This window comes from Eurosta solidaginis, chromosome 1 (assembly GCF_040869045.1).
Source record: "Eurosta solidaginis isolate ZX-2024a chromosome 1, ASM4086904v1, whole genome shotgun sequence".
Classification (NCBI taxonomy): domain Eukaryota; kingdom Metazoa; phylum Arthropoda; class Insecta; order Diptera; family Tephritidae; genus Eurosta; species Eurosta solidaginis.
In genome coordinates this window covers 16697540-16709888 of record NC_090319.1, presented here as the reverse complement: position 1 = coordinate 16709888, position 12349 = coordinate 16697540, and the positions used below count along the sequence as shown (strand labels likewise).

At 34.7% G+C, this 12349-nt stretch overlaps 1 protein-coding gene across 4 annotated transcripts in view; it reads left to right on the top strand.

Annotated features, from left to right (window-relative positions):
• LOC137238899 (uncharacterized) overlaps positions 1 to 12349 on the top strand; it is a 183919-nt gene that overhangs the window by 108014 nt on the left and 63556 nt on the right. The window contains exon 1 of one of the 4 annotated variants that reach the window (XM_067763927.1): positions 5031 to 5058. The exons of 2 other annotated variants lie outside the window; for them this stretch is intronic. The gene's annotated coding sequence lies outside the window, so the exon portion shown is untranslated. Of the gene's footprint in view, positions 1 to 5030; positions 5153 to 12349 lie in introns of those variants that run through there. One more of the 4 variants, XM_067763925.1, reaches the window with a different exon arrangement.

Here is a 12349-nt window from a genome sequence, read left to right as displayed (position 1 = left end):
GTCATAATCAGCTACTACTTCGCTCACATATACACACGCATATGGTCAAACACTACATATACATGCGCGTATGGCTGGTAAGGTAGAGGATTCTAGAAGAAGAAACGTTTAGATATTTGTGCAGAGAGTATAAAAGCAGCAGAAGCTTAGTAGTCCGCGCTCAGTTTGATTAAAGCACGCTATTAGTTGCGAAGTATAAGTGTTATTGTGAAGTACTTTCAAAGTAGTCTAATAAAGGCCATTTTGCATAGTAGAATATTGGAGTTATGTATTCAACAATTTAGCGATACGAACGTTAGTAGAAGGTGTAAAATAAGTGGAGTTTCCCTTAATTCGTTACAATATATTTTATATAACAATTAATTATTGAGGTGCTATTTCACTTAATTAAAACCCACCGAGTCTTAAATATCCTCAGTTGCAACACCTGCGTTAGTATTAAACTTAATTAAGCAACTTACGGTAGTAGTTGGATCCACTTACGCATTCAGCTTCAATTAATATCCAAGCGAATTAAATTCATACATCCTTCTTATGCATTTACCTTTGCCTAACTTGATTTACCAAAATGATCCAAACTTACCTTTTAAACCCATATGAATCATAAGGATTTTCTTGTTTATGCTAACTTAAAACGTCTTTTTGCAGTTTCTTATTTATTTCACTTTGACTTTGAAACTGCTGCTGCAAACCAATTTCTTAGCCACCAAATTCTCAGATTAGCACTTGTGGTTTGTGTGTGGAAGGATTAAGCTTAAAATATTTATAGCACTTGATGTTGTTAATTCCTCTTGAGGCAGTTTGAGCTACTCAAGCAAATAAATATGTGAATGTTGTTCAATATCTAAAACAGCAATCATATGCAGTCGAAAGCTAAGATAAATATGAAAACTTAGGACGTGTTGATAAGCTCAAAGTAAGTATGTATGTATATATACACGAGTATATGATATATACAGTAGCAAACAGAAAAATAGCAGTGGACTTTTTCTTTGTCAATAACAATTGTTTTTTTTTTATATTTTTGGTAAAAACTTTTATAAATTTTATAACTGGGCTAAGCAAACCAACGAAAAATATTTCGGAAAAAAATCGAAAATTCGAGAAAATTTTTGAAAATTTCGATCTTTTTATTTGGAGTTCTCTGAATTTTTTGAGAATGCCGTTATGCAGCCCAATCAACTGAAGTCTGAAAAAGTTATAAATCTCTCCAAATTTGTTTTGATTTTTGATAGGTTTTTTTTGCGTAGAATGTTTCAGTTTTTCTCCATACAAAGTATGAAACACACTTTTATATGGTGTACAATCTGAAACACCCTCCGGGAAAAAATTGCCTTGAACTAAAACTGTACTTTATAAGACTAAGGCAAAATGAACACGAGGCGTAGCTTCGTAAACGCGTACAAGGTATGACATGTAGCTACGATTTCTCTACTCTTCAAGATCTGCACACGAAGCTACCTTCGAGCGTCGCTATAAAAAGCAAACAATTATTGAAAAAATGAGAAATTAAATTTCTTCAGGTATATCCGTCCCCGAAACTAATGGAAAATAGGTACTAAAAATTTTTTGCATCCCCGTGCCTTTGTAAATTATGAAAGGCAACTTTACACCACCGCGGACTAGAGAAAAGGGTGATTCCTAGTTTCCATTTTCTAACTAATTACACAAATTTGCATACAAAAAAATTTAAACAAACATCTTGTTCTTCCTTTTTTTTAAAGCGTACGTACGCACAGCTATCAACATTGCTGTACGCTTAGCTACATGATTTTCATGCTTTGTCGCTTTCTTGCAGCTTGCGCCTCGTGTGCAGCTCTCCATTCAAGTACATGTGTTCGACATCAAAGCGAACAGATTTCGCCTGCAGTGTCTAATACGCGTCTATTATGCGTAGCCTCGTGTGCACCTTGCCTAACATTAATTTGGCTACAAAATTGTTTACACAAACAATTCATAAAGTTTGAAAGAATAAGTTAGAAATTTTCGTAAAATTTTCCTGAATTTTTGAATTTTATCGAAAACGCTTTCGAGATAAGTTTTTATAAATTTAGTTGCAAAATGTATTGACATTTCTTCTCATAATATCAAAACTAAAACAGGGAAGGATTCAACTCAGTAATTTAACAAGAAAGAAATGCAAAAAGCATTGTAAAAACTTCGCTCAAGCCGGACCACACGTCTGTAGTGGGTTCCCGGTCATAAAGGGGCGAAAGGTAACGAAAAGGCCGATGAGTTGGTAAAAATGGAATGCAGCACTCGCTGAATCGATGGGTTGTGTCCCAATCCGTTTGAGAGAATTCAAAATTAAACAGGAGTTGCATATGATACATTAAGCAGGAAAGGCGTGGAAAGAAGCGCGGGGCTGCAAAATTTCTATGATCATGTGCAAATCCTACGAGGTTAGATTTACAAACTTGCTTATTTCTCTAAAGAAATAAGACTTAAAGTTCACAATGGGCATATTAACTGGACTCTGGCTGTTGGCGTCACTTGCTTATAAATTAGGCCTCGTCAGTGGAAGACCTCTAGTATACGCAAAGAGGAATAGAATAAATCTATATAAGTCGTGGCGGCTGATTGGGACTCTAACGCTTGGTCGAACATCAAATTCTAGCAAAAGTTGGACACTTTCGGTGTATGTGAGATCTTTATTGACCGACAACATCAACCCAATCTAACCCACAAAATTGTATTTAAATTGCCATTGCTACTTTTCTGTTCGCTGATGTATCTATGTTTTTGTGATTATATGCAAAACCGCCTGCAAACTTGTACAACCCTTTCATTTCATAGGGGAGTATTATTAATTATCTTATGTTATTTCATGCCTATAAACAACTCTTGTCATATTTAACACAGGGTGAGAACTAAGAATCTTCAATACTGGGTGTTTTATCCTAAATCTCAAATCGTTTTCATTAAACAAACGATGCAGGAAACTGGATATTTGTGTTACTAAAACTTCAACCTCTTAAAATTTTATGTACTTAAACTCATTTCCTACTTTTCAACTCCCAATTAATTTCCTCTCCCTCACCCTCACCCTCTCTTTTCTTTCTCTCTCCCCCCTCTCCAATTCCAACTTCTATCTCTTGTTTTCCTTTTTTCTTTTTCTACCTTAGGCTTTTCGTATACTCTCTTTTTTATCACTCTTGTCTTCTTGATCACCGCCCCTTATTAAAGCCCTCACGAACACATCCAAGTTCCTACTCATATTGTGAACACAATAGAACCATGGTCCGTATTTTGGTCTATATCTAAGATACCGGTTAACATATGCTATTCGAAATGCCGACTAAATAATATACTACAAACAAATCACAAATAAATTTCTAGAACCTTAACCTCTTGCTGGAAAGAAAAGACCAGTTATTTCGCTTGTCAAAGAGAAATCTCTGTACTAGACTTTAGATAGGTCTCTGGAATAAACAATTTTTCACATTTTGTCTTGTGCAAAGAGGTTATTATTATTATTATTATTATTATTATTATTAGGCCTGGAAGTACTACGACCTTTGTTCAGATCTATTGTGCATGACATTTCAGCCTAATTTTCTATGTCAAGGCTTTTGATGTATCTAAGTACCACTTCAAGCTTCTTACTCCATATCACATAGGGATTAAGAGACTCTGCCATGCCAGAGCGACGTATTCGCAAAGAATTTGAACCCACGCTTCATCCTCCAGTACACAGCTACGACATTTGAGTATCGGATAGATTTGACTTACTTAGGTGATATTATATACCAAAGTGTCCTGTATAGTACACAGTGAGAGTTCTTAAGCCCTCCCTGCTTATATTAATGAGTTTTGCTGAAATTTTCGTTGCCGGAAGTATAAACAGTTTGGACTGTCTTTGCCATGGGCAGTCAATTCAATGACGTCTGAATTGTTTTGTTTCCCATTACTTATGGTTTCCCTGGTGTGTGCTTTTGTGAGTCCACAAAAGGGCTCTAGAATGCTGCTATGGCAACCTGCTTTGCCAGGTAATCCGCATATGCATTACCTTCATGTCCCTGATGTCCGGGTACCCATCCTAACAAAAAACTGTTTTTGGCTCCCATGTTATTAAGGATTTCAATGCAATGAATCAGGGTCATTATAAGGATTATCTGTTTCCCAGTGGGTCCTGTCAACAACGGGCAATTCAAAGTTCCTTGAAATTCTGAGCTTAGGGGACATTACGTCACGCAGTTGTAATGTGGGATTTCTATATATTTTCTTATTAGTGTCTTATGTGATAACACGTTTTCAGGCTTAAACTCCGAAATAAGGAGGTCAAAGAGGTACCCCTATACCGAATCTTAAGAGAATCGCACTAGAAATTAGACTTTTTTAGAATAGGTCGGTTTCTGGTCCACTTCCAGGAAAGGGAAACATCTCAATTAATGTGCTATTCACGGAGGTACCCACATGTCGAATTTCCAGCAAACCGCACTGCTCACCTTTTCATTTAGAATAGGTCGGCCACAACATTTGTTGTGAAAGAAATCTAATAAGCCTAATACGGTACTGAGGGCTAAATATAGAACTGTTTACATTTTCGCGTTATTCGGTGATGTGTTTAGGTGTGATGCTCCAACTTCGTACAGAGTCTCACATTTATATATAAGGATGATGTTCAAATTTGAAATCACCATTTATAAATTCGGGAGATGGTATTATTTAGTTTAAAATGCAATCCTCGAAGTTTCGGTTTCCAATTCAATTAACTAAATATTCACCTAACTGCGGTCACCCTGGATTATCGCATTACTACTAAGCTTTAAACCTCAGCTGTTAATAAAATATGCGTTCGAGTGCCGCCACCTACTTCCGGTGAGAATAACACACACATACATACGCAGACAAACACAATTCTCTCAAATTCAAAAAAATAACTGCAAAACAAAAAATCTGCGTTCAGAAGTGCGCATGCCTTGTTTACACGTTAGTGTTTGACAAAAACTAATTCATGTAAAAGAAATCGAAAGGAAACAGCTGCTTTTTTAAATTAAATGAGAACACTCTTCAGTCACCTGGCGGCACTCAAAACGAACGGAAGTCAAGTTACGTGTACGTAGAACGAAAAGTCGAGCGTGTGTGCGTGAAACTCGAAAATATTTTATGTGAATAAAAGAAACACACATACATTCATACATATTTACATGTGAATAAAGAATTAATTATGATGTGACTGTGTGGTTTTAGTTATTAAAAATATATTTATTATGAGAAAAATGCGTTGTAGGAAAAATACGAGCAAGCTTTGCATAGAAAAGTATTTTCCAGAAATTCCGGCATCAATTAAATAATTTGGCGTACATTAAAAATATAACCACCCATAGCTCTGAAGAGAGAAGCCTTAAGGCTCACGATGGGCGTACTGACTATACACTGCCTTCTGGAGTCACATGCTTAAAAGTTAGGCATGGTCAGTAATAGCAATTGCAGGAAGTGTGAGCTGCAGGAAGAAACGGTTGAGCACGTTCTGTGTTCGTGCCCTGCGTTCGCGAAGTCAATGCTCCAGCTATTAGGTGCGGCAGAGTTGTCAAATCTTGAGGCAGCAATTAAGCTGGGTTCTAGAAAATTGCTAGTATTTGTCAAGAGGACGGAGTTATTCTATAATATATGTCCTGGCACCTGATTGGGGTCGTTCCGTTTGGTCGTCAAACAAATTCTGGTAACACTATGGACACATTCAGTCTATGTGAGGTCTTTCGCCCTAGGCCAGTTCAACCTAACCTAACCTATAGAACATAATATTTTTATAAATATCAATAGGAGGTCTTTCTAAGAAGAAGGACCGCGGTTTGAAGTTCTGTTCATTACATTACAATTGTTTGTACTAAATTTAGAGTCAGTTGCTTTTAATTAGACCTACATATTAAACAAGTATTGAAAGTTGCAATGATATCTCACTTCATTTTGCTTTTATCAGGACTTTATTGAGAGATAAGTAACTAATAAACTTTCAGAAAAATTGTAAATGATTAATTAATTTTTTTTTTTTTTAAGAATTCATGCGCTTAACACCGGCTTATAATAATTGAATATTCAATTATTATGTTTTCTAAGGGAAACTGAAAATAAAGAAAGAACGTTTACTGGCATATTGCGATGGTACCATTTCGCAAACCGCCACGTAATCATCATCATGCAATTTCGTAATGTTATCAAAAGTTTCACCGAGATTCGAACCGCGAATAACATGTGTCACCCAAAAGTACTTCGAAGATAGTAATGTAAACAGATGCCCAATAATTTTCTAGTACTCCTTTTAAAGCTAGTGAGAACCTATTGACACGCCAAAATACACTTTTTGTAAAATAACTGGCGTTTGTTTTATAATTTTGTCTAAAGCTTCCTGGATATTGAGGAAAATATTAATTTTTAATTTGGGAGTCCCATGGCGTATGAGTAGTTTTTTATTATAACATTTTCAGGTCAAATGAAACTTTTTTCAAATCAAATAAAGCCTTTTTCAAATCAAAGCTGTAGATTATTTCATCGCCACATCAAAAATGACTTTTGGTAAAATACCTTTCAACAAATGTTGCCAAACAGTGTTGAAATCGGTTGAACCAAATTAATTTCTGGTAGATCTTTTGAGTAGAGTAGAAACCGGTGGTTATTATAATAATCGTTTAATCCACAAAGTATCGGTTCCTTTAATTTTTTTATTAAAACTTCCTGATTATTGCAGAAAACAAATATTTTTTTGCTTGCGAAGACCATGTCGTATGAGTAATTTTTTGTTACAGTATTTTCAGGTCAATTAAAATGTTTTTGAACTCAAATGATTACTCTTTCAAATCAAATAGAACTTTTTTCATTTCAATTTTTGGCCTTGGAAAGTGCATGACGCAATAAAACCTGACAGGTGAAGTCATTAGCACAACAACAAAAATTTTACGATCCTCATAATCCGATCATGAGTTTTAAAGTAGTAGGGAGCTACTATTTTGCTATTTCTATACCCAGCTGTACTTGTGCACAGGCTATTAAAACTTTGATTTTATAACGGTTGGTTGTACATGTATAAAGGAATCGAGGTAGATATAGAATTCCATATATCAAAAACATCAGTATCGAAAAAAAAAACTTTATTGAGCCCAGTCCGTCCGTCGGTCCGTCTGCCCGTTAACACGATAACTTGAGTAAATATTGAGATATATTCACCAAATTTGGTACGCCAGCTTATCTGGACGCATAATAGATTGGCATTGAAAACGAGCGAAATCGGATGATAACCACGCCCACTTTTTATATATATAACATTTTGGAAAACACAAAAACCTGATTACTTATTTAAGTAATGCACCTAGAATATTGAAATTTGACATGTGGACTGATATTCAGACTCTTGATAAAAATTTTGAAAATTTTTTTAAAATGCTCTTGGTACCGCCCACTTGTGATATAATCAATTTTGCAATATTATTAATCCTAAATCAAAAATCGTTAAACCTATCGTAACAAAATTCGGCAGAGCGTTTGCCTTTACTATAAGGAATGCTTTGAAGAAAAATTAACGAAATATAACAGATTTTTAAAAGGATCGTCGACGAATAAAATAAGCTATATCTTTGCAAAAAGAGCTTTATATCAATGGTATTTCATTTTCCAAATGGATTTATAACAATAAATAGGAAAAATTTCAAATAAAAAAAAAATGGGCGTGGCACAGCCTCTTTTATGACTAAGCAATTTTTTATGTTTCGGGAGCCATAACTCAAAGAAAAATTAGTTCAGAATAGAACCATATGTATATGTATTATTGCGCAGCCTTGTAACACTATTAAGCACACAGAACAAACAACAACAGCATTTCAAGTGTACAGTTGGGTATGTAATGTTCGGTTTCACCCGAAATTAGACTTCCTTACTTGTTTATACTAACCTGAGAAGACCTCACAGAGTATATTAATTTTGTTCGCATAACGGCATCCCGTAACGGCGTAAACTAATCGAGATAGATATCAAAATGATCTGGGCAAAAAAGAAATTTATTTAGCCATGTCCGTCCGTCCGTCCGTCTGTCCGTAAACACGATAACTTTTGTAAATTCTGAGGTATTTTAATGAAATTTAGTATGTTAATTCCTGGGAACTCATCTCAGATTGCTTTTTAAAAAGAAGGAAATCGTATTATAACCACGCCCACTTTTTCGATCGAAAATTTCGAAAAACTGAAAAACTGCGATATTTCATTTAATTAAAATACGGATAAAGCGATGAAACTTGGTAGGTGGGTTGACTTTAACATGCAGAATAAAAAATTAGTAAAATTATGGACAATGGGCCTGGCACCGCCCACTTTTAAAAGAAGGTAATTTAAAAGTTTTGCAAGCTATAATTTGGCAGCTGAGTTTGTATTGTTCGGTTCCGAACTTAGCCTTCATTATTTGTTTTTACTAAGTAAAGTAATGTGCGGAAAAAGCCCAACTCGATACACCTTTACATTAGAAACAGTGCTATGAAAGAAAAGAGAAAACATAGGAAATGCAAAAAAAGTAGAGGAAGTTGGAGGAAAGTAAAAGTAGGGATAAGGGTAATGGCTTGACACAAACTAGGAAAAGTTGCTAACATGAAGGTTAAGAATAAAAATAAGATTGAGAGTAAAGGTGAGTGTTAGACTTGAATAAGAGCAATAGCCGAAAGATTTACGGAAAAATGCAAGGGAGATGGAAATTGAATGAGCCTGTTAAGTTAAACTAGAAAATGCAGATGTGAGAAAAAATAATGTATCGATAGAATAAGTCAGAGCAATGTCTGTCGGCTGGGAGTATTTCATGTTTGTCTAAACGTTTCGTGGGTTAGCCAAAGCTTATAAAAATAAAGTTCTGAGAAACCAATTTTTATTTGTTTTTTTTTGCCATCAGATAAAACAATAAGTTCTGATTTGTTGAAGCACCCTTGCTGTAAAATCTCTGCCGCTATATATTTTTATACCAGCCGCCTCTTTCTGCTCAATAAGCCTACCTCAACGCTTAATTGACATAGACAGATGTTGGGTTTTGTGGCCGTATATTGTCAATCCCAGATACTCATCTGCAACTTCATGATACTGTTTCAGATCGCCAATCATCTCATTGACTTCACCAATATGTTTCAATATTCCTTAATTGTGGATAATGTGATGCTCTGAAGTCATTAAGTTCCGTTGACTAAAACTTTTCCATTTTCTCTCAAGAAAAGGAAATAAACCCTCCCAAAAAAGGAAACACACACCGTAGAGGTAATTTTCCTGCATCTTACTTCATATTTCAGAAAGGTTTTACAACACTTAAATTAAACGCCACTTCGTTTTGTAATATTGACCTCACCTGTCTGGTTTATTACATCATAGGATAGGGTTTCGTGGAACTGTAGTCAGTAGTCACTATTCAGAATTTGGCTGTAGAGCTTAAATATGAAGAGAAAAATATAATAGAGCAAACAGGTGTCTATATACGTAGCAACTCCCAACGTCAACTTAAAGTCACTTTTAACTTAGCAAATTTATTCACATAAGTATAATTAACTAATTGGCGGGGAAAAACATATGCATAATTAAGTTACTATACGCGTCTTGTTGTTGTGTCGCTCAATTAAATATAATAAGTTAACGTATTATTACGTACAAATGCAAAACGTAAACGTGTGCTGCAAAAACATAAAAACGTCAAAGAAATGTATTACCTTAGCAACACTTTGCATTCCAAGCTAAATAAGCTGCGTCAAATGTGTTTGACTTTAAGTCGTTTCAGCTATTTGAGCACCGCATCCTTTGGAGTTACATATATTACTAAACCAAAATTTGAATAGAGATCTTCCAAGTTCATTTTAATACAATTTTATACTCAGCTGAGCAGAGCTCACAGAGTATATTAACTTTATTCGCATAGCAGTACCCCGTAACGGCATAAACTAATCGAGATAGATACAGACTTCTGTATATAAAAATGATCAGGGCGAAAAAAGAAATTAATTTAGCAATCTCCGTCCGTCCGTCTGTCCGTAAACACGATAACTTGTATACAGGTTCCTGGACACTCATCTCAGATCGCTATTTAAAATGAACGAAATCGGACTATAACCACGCCCACTCTTTCGATATCGAAATTTTCGAAAAACCGAAAAAGTGCGATAATTCATTACCATAGACGGACAAAGCGATGAAACTTGGACAATGGCGTGGCACCGACCACTTTTGAAAGAAGGTAATTTAAAAGTTTTCAAGCTGTAATTTGGCAGTCGTTGAGGATATGATGTTGAAATTTGACAGGAATGTTACTCCTATTACTGTATGTGTGTTAAATAAAAATTTGCAAAATCGGATGACGCAAAAAATAAAAATTTTAAAAGTCAAATTTCAACAAAAAGTTTAATATCTTTACAGTATGGGCGTGGCGCCGCCCTTTTTATTTAATTTGTCTAGAGTACTTTTAATGCCATACGTCGAACAAAAATTAACCAATCCTTGTGAAATTTGGTAGGGGCATAGATTCTATGACGATAACTTTTTCTGTGAAAATGGGCGAAATCGGTCGAAGTCACGCCCAGTTTTTATACACAGTCGAACGTCTGTCCTTCAGCTTGGCCCTAAACACGATAACTTGAGAAAAAATCGATATATCTTTTCTAAACTTAGTTCACTTAACTCACCTTATCTTGATGTAAAAAATGGCCGAAATCCGAAAATTACGATAAAATAAAAAAATGCCATGATTCTATAGCAAAAAGCGATGAAACAAAATATAACTTTAGAAAAAACTTTGTAAAATGGGTGTGACACCTACCGTATTAAGTAGTAGAAAATGAAAAAGTTCTGCAGGGCGAAATCAAAAGCCCTTGGAATCATGGCAGGAATACTTTTCGTGGTATTACATATATAAATAAATTAGCGGTACCCAACAGATGATGTTCTGGGTCACCCTGGTTCACATTTTGGTCGGTATATCGTAAACGCCTTCACATATACAACTTGGGGCTTCTCCCTTTTAAATACTCATTAACACTTTTCATTTGATGTCCATATCATACAAACACATCTCAGTGTTACTCTACGTTCATTTTCCTACATGGTTATTTTCGCTTATTTTGCCTCCACAGCTCTCAGAGTATGTAATATTCGGTTACACCCGAACTTATCATTCCTTACTTATTTAACTTTTTTTTTACTGTCTACTAAACAGCTAAATGCGTATTTTACTTCAATTCAACTGTAAATGAGCCGCAGCATAGAAATAATTAAAAAAAAAAAATATTTTTTACTAAGTTCTTTAGGGGTACTAAGTTTGAAAGCAAGTCATCTTTATTTTAAACTTGCATGCCAATACGTCCTTAAACCAACGGAGTCAATATTCGTCTTATAAAAATCATATTTTTTTTTCCTAACTCTTTGCATATCTTTCACACACTAAAGGGAAACTGCATCAAAAATATTTTATTTATTCAATACTTGAAGTGATATTTTCATCACATATATGAATAAATACAGCAATACGCAATTTTGTATGTCATTGCATATGCAAAACTGAATATGAAATAAAGGCTTAGCAGAATAGCAAATGGTAGGAAACGATTCACATCTGTATAGTTCAATAGCGCTGCAAGTGAAAAAATTGATAACTGAAACGTTCAAAATATGGTAAAATATTGTTGTGCGGTTGATGTTTGTAGCACTTTGATTTTCGTCCTTTGATCTGTGCAAGTAAGTACTTTGGATGCAATGAGTGAATTTTTCAATTGAGTGAAATATTTTTTCGATAACAAATCCATAACATTGTCAACATATCGGTAAACTTTCTTTAAAAACAAATAATTTTTCGATTTCAAATCGATATTTTTTCTATTAAAAATTGATTTTCGTTAACAAATCGATAATTCGTTGATTGCTTCTTGGTAACATTTAGATAAAATATCGAAAACTTTACCATAAAAACCAATAACGCGTCGATAAAAAATCGGTAACTCATCGACAGTCCTTGCTATCAATAGCAAGTTTACAAACACTTCGATAACAAATCTGAATTACAAACGGTTAACATTTCGATAATGAAATGAAAACACGCCTCCGGTTGCGGTTTGTTTTTCTCTCCTTTCCATTCTTCTCCTTTTCTTTTCTCCTTTCCTCTTCCTTCTACTTTCCTTTCGTTCTTCACTATATAAAACGAAATAGTCACCATCACTGAAAAATGAATAGTCAGTTAAAAAGAGGATATCCATGTTAAAATTTGGAAACAAGTAACTACGGAGCTATTTTCAGCTGTACCCAGCCTTTTTACTCCTCAAGAATGTTGTTGCTTTAATTGCGAAAACGCTAGTCATAGGCCAAAATAAATGTTGTGGATGTAAGCACTCATTTGGCAAAAATGAATTCG